The following is a 15014-nucleotide window of genomic DNA, read 5'->3' on the forward strand; positions in this document are numbered from 1 at the left end:
TCTTCAAAGGGGGTGACACTCTAGATCCAAACTGTTACAGACCTATATCCATCCTGCCCTGCCTTTCGAAAGTATTTGAAAGCCAAGTTAACAAACAGATCACCGACCATTTCGAATCCCACTGTACCTTCTCCGCTATGCAATCCGGTTTCCGAGCTGGTCATGGGTGCACTTCAGCCACGCTCAAGGTCCTAAACGATATTATAACCGCGATCGATAATAGACAGTACTGTGCAGCCGTCTTCATCGACCTGGCCAAGGCTTTCGACTCTGTCAACCACCGCATTCTTATTGGCAGACTAAATAGCCTTGGTTTCTCAAATGACTGCCTCGCCTGGTTCACCAACTACTTCTCAGATAGAGTTCAATGTGTCAAATCGGAGGGCCTGTTGTCTGGACCTATGGCAGTCTCTATGGGGGTGCCACAGGGTTCAATTCTTGGGCCGACTCTTTTCTCCGTGTATATCAATGATGTCGCTCTTGCTGCTGGTGACTCTCAGATCCACCTCTACGCAGACGACACCATTTTGTATACATCTGGCCCTTCATTGGACACTGTGTTAACAAACCTCCAAACAAGCTTCAATGCCATACAACACTCCTTCAGTAGCCTCCAACTGCTCTTAAACACTAGTAAAACTAAATGCATGCTCTTCAATCGAACACTGCTGGCACCCGCCCACCCGACTAGAATCACCACTCTCGACGGGTCTGACCTAGAGTATGTGGACAACTACAAATACCTAGGTGTCTGGTTAGACTGTAAACTCTCCTTCCAGACTAACATTAAGAATCTCCAATCCAAAGTTAAATCTAGAATCGGCTTCCTATTTCGCAACAAAGCCTCCTTCACTCATGCTGCCAAACATGCCCTCGTAAAACTGACTATCCTACCGATCCTTGACTTCGGCCGATCCTTGACACTCTACTCAGCAATTGGATGTAGTCTATCACAGTGCCATCCGTTTTGTCTCCAAAGCCCCATACACTACCCACCACTGTGACCTGTACGCTCTTGTTGGCTGGTCCTCACTACATGTTTGTCGTCAAACCCACTGGCTCCAGGTCATCTATAAATCACTGCTAGGCAAATCCCCGCCTTATCTTAGCTCATTGGTCACCATAGCAGCACCCACCCGTAGTCTGCGCTCCAGCAGGTATATCTCACTGGTCATTCCCAAAGCCAACACCTCCTTTGGCCGCCATTCCTTCCAGTTCTCTGCTGCCAATGACTGGAACGAATTGCAAAAATCTCTGAAGCTGGAGACTCTTATCTCCCTCACTAACTTTAAGCATCAGTTGTCAGAGCACCTTACCGATCACTGCACCTGTACACAGCCCATCTGAAATTAGCCCACCCAACTACCTCATCCCTATATTGTTATTTATTTTGCTCTTTTGCACCCAAGTATCTCTATTTGCACATCATCTCTTGCACATCTAGCATTTCAGTGTTAATACTAATTGTAATTATTTTGCACTATAGCCTATTTATTGCCTTACCTCCATAACTTGCTACATTTGCACACACTGTATATATATATATATTTTTTCTGTTGTATTTTTGACTTTGTTTTGTTTTACCCCGTATGTAACTCTGTGTTGTTGTTTTTATCGCACTGCTTTGCTTTATCTTGGCCAGGTCGCAGTTGTAAATGAGAACTTGTTCTCAACTGGCTTACCTGGTTAAATAAAGGTGAAATAAAAAATAAATAATACAAATAGGCTTGCCATAATAAAGGGGCTGAATACTTATTTGTCATGATCGATGAGAGACGGGTCAGAACAAGATGCAGCGTGGTATGCGAACATGTTTATTTAACTCAAATAAACATACAAAAACAACGTACCGTGAAGTCCTCAGGCTAAACACAATACAAGCCTAACAAAGGAACACAAACAAGATCCCACAACCCAGTCAGGAAAACTGGCTGCCTAAGTATGATCCCCAATCAGAGACAACGAGCGACAGCTGCCTCTGATTGGGAATCACACCCGGCCAAACATAGAAATACAAATACTAGACTCTAAACATACAGTGAGGGAAACAAGTATTTAATCCCCTGCTGATTTTGTACGTTTGCCAGTCTATAATTTTAATGGTAGGTTTATTTGAACAGTGAGAGACAGAATAACAACAAAAAAATCCAGAAAAACGCATGTCAAAAATGTTATGAATTGATTTGCATTTTAATGAGGGAAATATTTGACCCCCTCTCAATCAGAAAGATTTCTGGCTCCCAGGTGTCTTTTATAAAGGTAACGAGCTGAGATTAGGAGCACACTCTTAAAGGGAGTGCTCCTAATCTCATTTTGTTACCTGTATAAAAGACACCTGTCCACAGAAGCAATCAATCAATCAGATTCCAAACTCTCCACCATGGCCAAGACCAAAGAGCTCTCTAAGGATGTCAGGGACAAGATTGTAGACCTAAACAAGGCTGGAATGGGCTACAAGACCATCGCCAAGCAGCTTGGTGAGAAGGTGACAACAGTTGGTGCGATTATTCACAAATGGAAGAAACACAAAAGACCTGTCAATCTCCCTCGGCCTGGGGCTCCATGCAAGATCTCACCTCGTGGTGTTGCAATGATCATGAGAACGGTGAGGAATCAGCCCAGAACTACACGGGAGGATCTTGTCAATGATCTCAAGGCAGCTGGGACCATAGTCACCAAGAAAACAATTGGTAACACAATACGCTGTGAAGGACTGAAATCCTGCAGCGCCCGCAAGGTCCCCTGCTCAAGAAAGCACATATACAGGCCCGTCTGAAGTTTGCCAATGAACATCTGAATGATTCAGAGGAGAACTGGGTGAAAGTGTTGTGGTCAGATGAGACCAAAATCGAGCTCTTTGGCATCAACTCAAATCGCCGTGTTTGGAGGAGGAGGAATGCTGCCTATGACCCCAAGAACACCATCCCCACCGTCAAACATGGAGGTGGAAACATTATGCTTTGGGGGTGTTTTTCTGCTAAGGGGACAGGACAACTTCACCGCATCAAAGGGACGATGGACGGGGCCATGTACCGTCAAATCTTGGGTGAGAACCTCCTTCCCTCAGCCAGGGCATTGAAAATGGGTCGTAGATGGGTATTCCAGCATGACAATGACCCAAAACACACGGCCAAGGCAACAAAGGAGTGGCTCAAGAAGAAGCGCATTAAGGTCCTGGAGTGGCCTAGCCAATCCCATAGAAAATCTGTGGAGGGAGCTGAAGGTTCGAGTTGCCAAACGTCAGCCTCGAAACCTTAATGACTTGGAGAAGACCAGCAAAGAGGAGTGGGACAAAATCCCTCCTGAGATGTGTGCAAACCTGGTGGCCAACTACAAGAAACCTCTGTGATTGCCAACAAGTGTTTTGCCACCAAGTATTAAGTCATGTTTTGCAGAGGGGTCAAATACTTATTTCCCTCATTAAAATGCAAATCAATTTATAACATTTTTGACATGCGTTTTTCTGGATTATTTTGTTGTTATTCTGTCTCTCACTGTTCAAATAAACCTACCATTAAAATTATAAACTGTTCATGTCTTTGTCAGTGGGTAAACTTACAAAATCAGCAGGGGATCAAATACTTTTTTCCCTCACTGTAGAATCTAAACAGAAAACTCACACCCTGACCCCACCAACAAGAGTTCTCTCGATCAGGGCGTGACATTATTGACTGAAGAAATGTCAGCTTTTCATTTTTTATTAATTAGTAAAAAATGTGAAAAACATAATTCTACTTTTTATTTTAATTTTTTTAATTTTACCTTTATTTAACCAGGTAAGCCAGTTGAGAACAAGTTCTCATTTACAACTGAGACCTGGCCAAGATAAAGCAAAGCAGTGCGATTAAAAACAACAACACAGAGTTACATACGGGGTAAACAAAACATAAAGTCATAAATAAAACAGAAAAAATATATATATATATATACAGTGTGTGCAAATGTAGCAAGTTATGGAGGTAAGGCAATAAATAGGCCATAATGCAAAATAATTACAATTTAGTATTAACACTGGAATGATACATGTGCAAGAGATGATGTGCAAATAGAGATACTGGGGTGCAAATGAGCAAAATAAATAACAATATGGGGATGAGGTAGTTGGGTGGGCTACAGTGATCGGTAAGCTGCTCTGACAACTGATGCTTAAAGTTAGTGAGGGAGATAAGAGTCTCCAGCTTCAGAGAGTTTTGCAGTTTGTTCCAGTCATTGGCAGCAGAGAACTGGAAGGAATGGCGGCCAAAGGAGGTGTTGGCTTTGGGGATGACCAGTGAGATATACCTGCTGGAGCGCATACTACGGGTGGGTGTTGCTATGGTGACCAATGAGCTAAGATAAGGCGGGGATTTGCCTAGCAGTGATTTATAGATGACCTGGAGCCAGTGGGTTTGGCGACGAATATGTAGTGAGGACCAGCCAACAAGAGCGTACAGGTCACAATGGTGGGTAGTATATGGGGCTTTGGTGACAAAACGGATGGCACTGTGAAAGACTACATCCAATTTGCTGAGTAGAGTGTTGGAGGCTATTTTGTAAATGACATCGCTGAAGTCAAGGATTGGTAGGATAGTCAGTTTTACGAGGGCATGTTTGGCAGCATGAGCAAAGGAGGCTTTGTTGCGAAATAGGAAGCCGATTCTAGATTTAACTTTGGATCGGAGATGCTTAATGTGAGTCTGGAAGGAGAGTTTATAGTCTAACCAGACACCTAGGTATTTGTAGTTGTCCACATACTCTGGGTCAGACCCGCCGAGAGTAGTGATTCTAGTCGGGTGGGCGGGTGCCAGCAGCGTTCGATTGAAGAGCATGCATTTAGTTTTACTAGTGTTTAAGATTTAAAATGTACAACAACATTTGGAAAAAGTCAAGGGGTGTGAATACTTTCTGAAGGCATTGTATCTCTCTATTATGTGTGGGACACTTTGGAACAGATTTCCAAAATTTAAATCATTTGGAGCTGATTTGCTGGTGTTTTTACAGTCTTTTAGGTCCAACAATTATTATTTTGCTAAGAAAACTTGCCCCCCCCCCCCCCCCCCCAAGTTTGGGAAACCCTGTTGGGGAACCCTGTTCAAGCCTAATGTAGCCTCTGTGACATGTGGGTGCAAGGAGGCGAGCACACTCCGCATTGGCCTGAGTTCAGTTTCAGAGTATAGGTCTATGACGACGGCACAGTTCATTGTGTATTCTCATCGGGTGACCCGAAGTCATGACTCATCATCATCAAAATTCACAGAGTCCAACAACGTGATATAGCCGGTTGCAAGATAACAGCCCGCCGGCGCCAGCCAGATGGAGGCTTCAGTATTAACGTCAGTCAGAGAAAACTTTCTGCCTTTCAGATTGCAGCCACATTTTTCACTCCTTCCTTGGAGTTTCATTGAAAAGTAATTAATCTGCAACACAGACATGGGCCGGCGGGTTTGACGCACGGCAGGCCGAAATGGGCCTGATTTTAATAAACCAAGAAGCTAATAACAAGCAGGCCATTTAAAATTCCATTATCACAGCTAGATGTGTGTTTCTATAAGGAGTGGTTCACCTTTGGGTCCTAGGAATTTGTAGCTACTATATGAGGGAGTCAGTATGCATGAGTGGACTTAGTGGCTACATGGACTTGGGTGTGTGTGTGTGTGTGTGTGTGTGTGTGTGTGTGTGTGTGTGTGTGCTTGGACACGTGTATGAGAGGATACAGATTTAAGCAGTATAGGCCTAGTACCACCAAGGACAAATCTTGAAGATGAGGCATCGAAGCAATAATCGTCTCAGTCAAAAACACAATGTCAGCTGTCTTTTATTTATAAAACACATTAATCACATTTATGAGTTGTCAATAGATGTAGGCTGACAAATCATGTCTAAAAATCATATATCGGTATGCAGCCATTTGGTTTTACAGTGTCGTGAAACAGCTGAACGCATGACCAGACAGCAATCAGACTTTCTCAAATGAAATCAATTGGTAAATTAAACAAACTATGTGAATAAATAGAAAAATGGGAATTCTAGTGAAAACCAAGTAAACAACAAAAAGTCACACATACAAAAACACACACACACACACACACAAAAAAAACACACACACACACACACACAAAAACAAACACACACACACACACACGTCCCACCCACTGTGTTGTGTCTTGGTGTTATGATGTGGACTGGGCCATGCTCTGTCCTGTCCTCTGTTGCGACTCAGTAAGCAGTGTGTGTGTGTGTGTGTGTGTGTGTGTGTGTGTACTCTATTGCCAGGGTCAACCTGTCAGCATGTCTCCATGTCTCCAGCGGCCCTGCCTCATGTTGGTCGTTCCACCCCTCTGCCTCAGCAGGCGCTGAAACACTGAGCACACACACACACACACACACGGCCAACTGCTCAAACTCACTCACTGGGAGCCGCTTAAAATCTCCCACTTTGAAACTGATACTCAGTTGGCTCCAGTGCAAAACAAACCCTCTCAGAGTGTGGAAAGTTAGCCTATGTTTGTGTGTGTGCGTATGTGTGTGAAAGAGAGAGTGCATGCGAGCATACATGCATACTGAATCATAAAGTATTTATTTTTTCTATGTATAACAACTTAGAAGCCTGTTTGTTTGTTGTTTCATCCCTGTCTAAATGTTGAAGCTATTTTTGCTAGCTCCCCTGGACGTGACCCACTAGCCTGCGGCCTGCCAACTGTGCGTGTGATTTCAGGACAAACCAATGAGGTGTTGATCTGCCGGACTCGCCAGAGTCAGAGAGGCACAGCACATTTAAATGTAGCGTGTCCCCACATTCATGGGAGCTTAGCAGCCTTGCCTTATGACTGGGCCTCATCCGCTAACAGCAAAACAAGAACACTTACCCTGCTGTCTAATATAATAATAGGTCTGGAAGACGCAAGGGGCCATATTTGGGCTTTTCACTGAGGTCCTCACTGTGTGGAAGGCAACAACTAGTGGCTGAAGAATACGGCATTGGGGATTTATCCATTGTCAAGCCAAGTCTTTCTGGCTTGTGGTTATGGACACACGTTAGTAAATTATCTCTTTATAAACTTGTTATTGGAGATTTGGCCTAGATTTGATGTGAGAGGGTTGTGGTTGTATGAAAGAGTCATGTTTGTGGACTGATAATGTTGTGACACTGTTCCTGTGATGTTTCTGTAACGTTTGGGGCCACTCAATCTTGAAAGGGATGATGATAAGTGTTGTGGTTGCGTTCACAGTAGTATCTGTGCTGTAATAACGTTATGGCAGTGTTTTTGTGACGTTTTAATAACGTTTGGCTACTCACTCTTGATGGGGATGATGAGTTGGGGGATGACGGGTAGGATCTTGGTGCCCCCGTGCTCCAGCATGTCGTGGACACCCTGGCGGGCGAAGAACTCATAGGGGTGCACCGTCTCACACAGTCCGTCGTAGAACAAGGGCAGGTAGTGGTGGTAGTCGAGCTTCTCGATCTCCACCTGAGACAACGCACACACACACACATTTCCATCAACATGTGCGAGATGGCTCTGTAACAGCTAGCATTCCTGGAAATATTTGAAACAGCTCTGCACACACAGACATGGCACAGACACAGACACATACAATTACATGGTCACCAGGGACTGAATGTGAGTGAACCAATGCAAGGGGATCTCCCCTAGTTCATCCTCTACATTGCAATAGAACCCAGTCATGGTCTTTCCTCATCTTATGCCTTTCTCTTTGTTTGTCCTTGGATTCACACAATATCCAGGGCCAAGCCTTCTAACCAAGCCTGGCTTTAGAAGGTGTTTATAACACCAGCCACAGCTGAAGACAGCTGTTGGGGAGAACATGACACCCCTACATGTGGTATCCAGTGGGCCGACACATTAATAACACCTGTCTGTAACACTGTTTAAGCCTATACTCCCCAAAACAGCTAAACAAACCTACACACATAAAGACATTCCTTCAGCTACTGAACCTGTGTGTATAATATGCTTTGATATTGGGTTTGTTACAATGTATTGCAGTAGGCGTAGCAGCACAATGGCTCGTGTTGTGATAAACTCGCACCAAACTTGACAGGAAAGACCAGGTGATAGGGGCACCCCTTGCTACCCTTTCACACACTTTCCCTTTGTGTGTGTGTCTGTGTGTGTGTGTGTCTGTGTGTGTGTGTCTGTCTGTCTGCGTCTGTGTCTGTGTGTTTAACGTGTGTGTGTGCGTGCGTGTGTACGGGCCCCCCGTGACTATGTGTACAGTGGGGAAAACAAGTATTAGTCAGCCACCAATTGTGCAAGTTCTCCCACTTAAAAAGATGAGAGAGGCCTGTAATTTTCATCATAGGTACACGTCACCTATGACAGACAAATTGAGAATTTTTTTTCCAGAAAATCACATTGTAGGATTTTTAATGAATTATTTGCAAATTATGGTGGAAAATAAGTATTTGGTCACCTACAAACAAGCAAGATTTCTGGCTCTCACAGACCTGTAACTTCTTCTTTAAGAGGCTCCTCTGTCCTCCACTCGTTACCTGTATTAATGGCACCTGTTTGAACTTGTTATCAGTATAAAAGACACCTGTCCACAACCTCAAACAGTCACACTCCAAACTCCACTATGGCCAAGACCAACGAGCTGTCAAAGGACACCAGAAACAAAATTGTAGACCTGCACCAGGCTGGGAAGACTGAATCTGCAATAGGTAAGCAGCTTGGTTTGAAGAAATCAACTGTGGGAGCAATTATTAGGAAATGGAAGACATACAAGACCACTGATAATCTCCCTCGATCTGGGGCTCCACGCAAGATCTCACCCGTGGGGTCAAAATGATCACAAGAACGGTGAGCAAAAATCCCAGAACCACACGGGGGACCTAGTGAATGACCTGCAGAGAGCTGGGACCAAAGTAACAAAGCCTACCATCAGTAACACACTACGCCGCCAGGGACTCAAATCCTGCATTCCCCCTGCTTAAGCCAGTACATGTCCAGGCCCGTCTGAAGTTTGCTAGAGTGCATTTGGATGATCCAGAAGAGGATTGGGAGAATGTCATATGGTCCGATGAAACCAAAATAGAACTTTTTGGTAAACACTCAACTTGTCGTGTTTGGAGGACAAAGAATGCTGAGTTGCATCCAAAGAACACCATACCTACTGTGAAGCATGGGGGTGGAAACATCATGCTTTGGGGCTGTTTTTCTGCAAAGGGACCAGGACGACTGATCCGTGTAAAGGAAAGAATGAATGGGGCCATGTATTGTGAGATTTTGAGTGAAAACCTCCTTCCATCAGCAAGGGCATTGAAGATGAAACGTGGCTGGGTCTTTCAGCATGACAATGATCCCAAACACACCGCCCGGGCAACGAAGGAGTGGCTTCGTAAGAAGCATTTCAAGGTCCTGGAGTGGCCTAGCCAGTCTCCAGATCTCAACCACATAGAACATCTTTGGAGGGTGTTGAAAGTCCGTGTTGCCCAGCGACAGCCCCAAAACATCACTGCTCTAGAGGAGATCTGCATGGAGGAATGGGCCAAAATACCAGCAACAGTGTGTGAAAACCTTGTGAAGACTTACAGAAAACGTTTGACCTGTGTCATTGCCAACAAAGGGTATATAACAAAGTATTGAGAAACTTTTGTTATTGACCAAATACTTATTTTCCACCATAATTTGCAAATAAATTCATAAAAAATCCTACAATGTGATTTTCTGGATTTTTTTCCCTCATTTTGTCTGTCATAGTTGACGTGTACCTATGATGAAAATTACAGGCCTTTCTCATCTTTTTAAGTGGGAGAGCTTGCACAATTGGTGGCTGACTAAATACATTTTTTCCCCACTGTATGTGTGTGTGTTTGGCGCACATGTGTATCCACAAGGTCTGGTTGTTGTATTACAGTAGTTTGTATGAACTCCAGAGAAGAGTGGTGGCTCTATTGTTGGCCGAGGGGTAAAGGGGGATCCTGTTTCATGTAATGAAAGCCAATCCTGTGTAGAGCAGAGGCAAACATCCCACAGCCCTGGAGCAGCCAGGGGTCTTAAAGGAGAGCTGAGCCCCATCGTCCCAATCCCTGCTACACAGGGTGGCTTTGATGTCCCTGGCTCTCGCAGAACCCCCACGAGTTGCGTGGGTAAACAGAGAGAGAGAGAGAGAGAGAGAGAGAGAGAGAGAGAGAGAGAGAGAGAGAGAGAGAGAGAGAGAGAGAGAGAGAGAGAGAGAACATTTTTGTTAGCAGAGAGACCGACAGGGCTGATTGCTTTGAGGCAATTTGCTGGCTAACCTTGACCTTTTCCGGCTTGGTCAAGATCATCATTGTGAGTCAGCTAGGCGGGCAGGGAGACAAGAACAAAGCAAATATGCGCCGGGAGAGATGACACTGTGGCAGGACGAGTCACATAGGAACAGAGAAAACGCTACAAGCTGCATTCAGCAGAGATACATAGTGGCCATATAGGCTGCAGCAGACAATGTCACTGTCAGTGTGTTAGAAAATTGGCCAATATCTGATTGGGGCGAACAGCGCCACTGTTCGCCCCAGCGCATTTGTTATTGTTTTTGTTTCGTTGATGAAATGGAGGAGAGGAGCATCCAAAATGGTGAGAAAAAAAAATGCGGTAAACTGTTCCTCTATTGCGCATGGAATGATCTGCAATGATGTCAGATGGAAAGAAAACAGTGTTCGTTGTTTGAAGTTTCCAGGCAGATTACTCAAGAGTGACATCAAATTGGACGTCTATCCATGTCCTGGGGATGTCGGGAAATGCCTTCAAAACCGGCCACTAGGGGCAACAGTGAGTGCTATTACCATCAAGTAGGTTTAGGTTTTGCTAGGGCATTGTGGTGGATGGGCGTAATCTTGTGACGTGTTCCGGGTTACGTGTTCGATCCCAGTGGTGGCCACTTGTTTTACATTTTTTAGTTTGAACCCTATCCCAAACCTTATCCCTTACCTTAACCATTCGGAATGAGTGCCTAAACATAATGTTTTAACCATATCGAAAACCTTAACCCTTAACCTTCTAAATTTGATGTTTGGAACAACTTCAAAATGTGATGTTTGGATAAACGTGGATAAACGTCTAATTCTGCAGTGAGACTGTGAGAGCTAGTTGGCAGTTTCCAGCTTTAAATATGAACCTTTATAGGCAACTGGTGGCCTCAATATGAAAAACATGTTAAGATAATCTATTTATGGCATACAAGTCAAGGGGATTTAGAATTATAGCTGTGTGAAGCCTGTTCTGAGATCTGTGATAAGGGCCTAATCAAAAGGCAGACAACAGCTCAGAGTGGAGTAGTGATGGGTAAAGATCCCATAGGAGAACACAGGAAGCACTGGAGAATTACACACACAGACACACACGCATGCGCACACACAGACCACCCGACCCCCCCCCCCCCCCCCCTCCCCCACACACAAAACACACGCACGTACGGAGCCTGTGGCTGACCGGTAACGCTCACGTTCACTCTTATCGATCGGTCGTTCAGGTTTGTTTGTCTTTGGGTGCCTCCAGGTTTCTCTATGGAGGGCATTTGTCGATGATACGGGACAGCAAGAGACGTTGTAAAGCAGCAATTAGCTGGGCCGCGACAAAGAGAGGCCCACACGTCTCCTCTGGTCAGTGTGGAAAGAGGTAGAGACACGCCAGCTAAGCAGTTAGCAAAGGCTTCCTCAATAAAGCAACTGACTGAGTCTGCGTCTGAAATAGCACCCTATTCACTATGTAGGCTAGTCTAGTGCATTACTTTTGACCAGGCCCCAGGGCACTATGTAGGAAACCGGGTGCCATTTCGGACAAACCCCGAGTCTCTGGGGCCTCCAGCCCATAGAAATAGAATTAGTAGAATGTGTTATACCCATGTACTGTAAGTCAATGGGTGGGTGATGGAAGTCCATTTCTATGCTGGATTGGCAGCATATGTAGGCTAATTATGGGCCAGCTCACCAAGGACACAGGGGAGAGTGGGTGTGTGTGTCTTTTTGTGTGCATGTGTTGGGTAGCCGGGTGCATAGAGGGTGGTGTGGTCCCAGCACAGCCTGTGGTAATCAGCCAGGTCGTTCAAGATTGACGTCAAAATTGGACGTCTATCCATGAGGTCGTCGGGAAATAACTTCAAAACCGGCCACTAGGGGCAACAGTGAGCACTATTACATTTACATTTAAGTCATTTAGCAGACGCTCTTATCCAGAGCGACTTACAAATGATTAAAATCAAGTAGCCTTGGGTTTTGGTAGAGCGTTGTGGACAGGGTGGTGGATGGGCATCATTCCATGACTAATGACTCATTTGGGTAATGCCATGACTCTGGATCAGAAGGTAGCGCTTTCGATCATAGTCGTGGACAATGTTATTTTTTTGGGGGGGGGGGGGGGGGGGTTTAGACCTTATCCCAGACCTTAACCTTTACCTTAACCATTCGGAATGAGTGCCTAACCTTAACCCTTAACTTCGAAATGTTACTTTTTTTGAAACGGAACGATACAGAGCAGCAGAAGCAACAAAAACACTTCGAAATGTGACGTTTGGAAAAAACATCTAAATTGAACGTTTGGAGAACGTGGATAAACGTGTAATTCTGCAGTGAGACTGTGAGAGCTCGTTGGTGATAACTGCTGTTGGCCATTTCAGAGAAATGAGGAGGACACTGACCAAGGTGTGTGTGTTTGAGTATGTGTGGTTGTGTGTGGTTGTGTGTGTGTGTGTGTGTGTGTGTGTGTGTGTGTGTGCCAGGCCATCTCCCTAGAGGAAGGCCACTGGGCTTCATGTAGGTCCCATTTAGATTGGGACCTCACCGACACTGAGAAAACCCCATTCATTAACTACTGTAGTCACCATGAACCAGCTGTAATCTTGTAATCCAACTGAACACACACACACATTGTACTGTACGCTCTGCTCCCAAATAGACCCTGTACACATATTTAGACAGGCATGCATCCAAACATTCAAGAGGGTACCCTATTTTCAGGCAGGAGAATAGGCTACACACACACACACACTGAATTGTTTTGATGTGTACACAGTGGTCCCGTAGGCCTTTTCAGGCATACTTTGCTATTATGGTTACTAATCATTAGCCATTGTAATTGAAAGGCTGTCCCCAATAGACCATGTTCCTGTTACTGCACAAATCCTGCTACCGTTAGCACAGCTACGAGCCGATGATGAGAAAGCTTATAGAGGCGGAGGCGGAAACTTTGCATGGTAGTGCTCTCTCTCTCTCTCTCTCTCTCTCTCTCTCTCTCTCTCTCTCTCTCTCTTTCTGTGTGTGTGTGTGTCTCTCTCTCTTGGTTTCTCTCTCTCTCTCTCTTGGTTTCTCTCTCTCTCTCTCTCTCTCTCTCTCTCTCTCTCTCTCTCTCTCTCTCTCTCTCTCTCTCTCTCTTTCTGTGTGTGTGTGTGTCTCTCTCTCTTGGTTTCTCTCTCTCTCTCTCTTTCATAACGCTTTTCAAGCCTTGCCAGAGAATCGCAAAATGCCTCAAGTAGGCTCATTCACAGCACAGACACACAGGAGAACAATACAGATACCTCTCTCTTTCATCCCCCTCTCTCTGTCTCTCTCCCTGTCTCTCTCTCTCTACACATGCATACAGTTTATACACATGCACAGCATCGTAACAACAAACGTCTGCCAAGGCATAAGCTGCTAAGGCACACATACACAAAGGGCCTTAGAGCCCTGTCCTCACATCAGAGTTGTCATCGGGCCTGAAAATTCAAGCCCGGTTCGACCAAGCCCGGTGAGATGAAGTCCCAGCCCGGCCTGGCATCACAGAAATGAAATGAGTCTGAACCCGAAAAAAAAAGTCTGATTTCTAGAGAACAGTATTGATTTAAACTGGTGTTGAGAACAATGTGGCGGAGGCGGGCAGCAGCGGAGTGAGGAGACGAGGAAACAGCCATCGGGCATAGAAAAAACCGCTGTCACGCCCTGACTCAGGGGACTCTTATATGTTGAGTCAGGGTGTGTATATTCTTTGTTGTGTATGTTCTAAGTTGTATTATCTAGTATGTATAGTTCTATGTTGGCCGGTGTGGTTCCCAATCAGAGCCAGCTGTCGCTCGTTGTCTCTGATTGGGAACCATACTTAGGCAGCCTATTGGCACTGTCTAGTTGTGGGATCTTGTTCCGTGTAAGGTATGTTGTGTGTGCTACCTGGACTTCACGTTTCGTTTAGTTTGTTGTTTTGTCGAGTGTTTATTAAGTTTAAATAAACATGTACGTATATCACGCTGCGCCTTGGTCTGACCCGTCATTCAACGAACGTGACAACCGCAGAGAGCGGAAAACTCACCTTAGTTATGATCAATAGAATGATGAAAATATGTTATAGTAAGTAGGCTAATGCAATTAAATGCATTTAATTCTTGCTTATACTGAAATTCCGAAAGTCATATCCAACCGTTATACTAATTTAAAGCAATAGTCGTGTGTGGTCCCTTGCATTATAATTTCAGCACCGTTTTGATTTGTTTTCACTGAATCTCTTGGATATTTGGTAACAATTAGGCTAGGGAAATGTTAGCTACGTTGAAGTGAGCGCTCATGATCATCTTTATTCTAGTTTGCTCATATATTAGCAGGTCAGAACATTTTGCTAGTATGTAATGTAGCTTAACAAGTGGATTTTGCTCTTCACTCGCGTAGTAGCCTGTCCTACTCCCGACTAACAGCCTGTGACTTGTGTGACAATCAATCAATGTGCTTTTGTTTCACTGAATCTCCATCTGTATATTTGGTTAATTGAGCTCTGGCTGGGCAAGTGGAGATGGTAGCTCATTTATTAATTTGCTCATCTCTTGATCATAAACATTTAGTATGCAATAATCTAGCCTAAATCAAGTGTATTATTTTGCTCTTGACTCACGTAGTAGCCTTATATAATCTATCCACCATCAAGCTGTGAGAGTACATCCTGTTTTATCTGTTTTAACGTAACTTAGCCTGCTTCAATATTATCAATCATTCATTTGTGTCATTAAACAGCATACAAGTCATTCATGCCTTTCAAGCATTTTATTTTATTTTAAAATAAAGGGAGCATACA

General features: G+C 44.5%; 1 pseudogene across 1 annotated transcript in view; it reads right to left on the minus strand.

Annotated features, from left to right (window-relative positions):
- Window positions 1–15014, minus strand: part of LOC311102593 (parkin coregulated gene protein-like) — a 186832-nt pseudogene that overhangs the window by 139751 nt on the left and 32067 nt on the right. Inside the window, exon 2 of the transcript in view lies at window positions 7277–7448. The product of the transcript in view is annotated as a parkin coregulated gene protein-like (transcript). The remainder of the gene's footprint in view (window positions 1–7276; window positions 7449–15014) is intronic.

The sequence above is a fragment of the Coregonus lavaretus genome (genome assembly GCF_964263955.1).
Source record: "Coregonus lavaretus genome assembly, chromosome: 27".
In the NCBI taxonomy this organism is placed as follows: Eukaryota; Metazoa; Chordata; class Actinopteri; order Salmoniformes; family Salmonidae; genus Coregonus; species Coregonus lavaretus.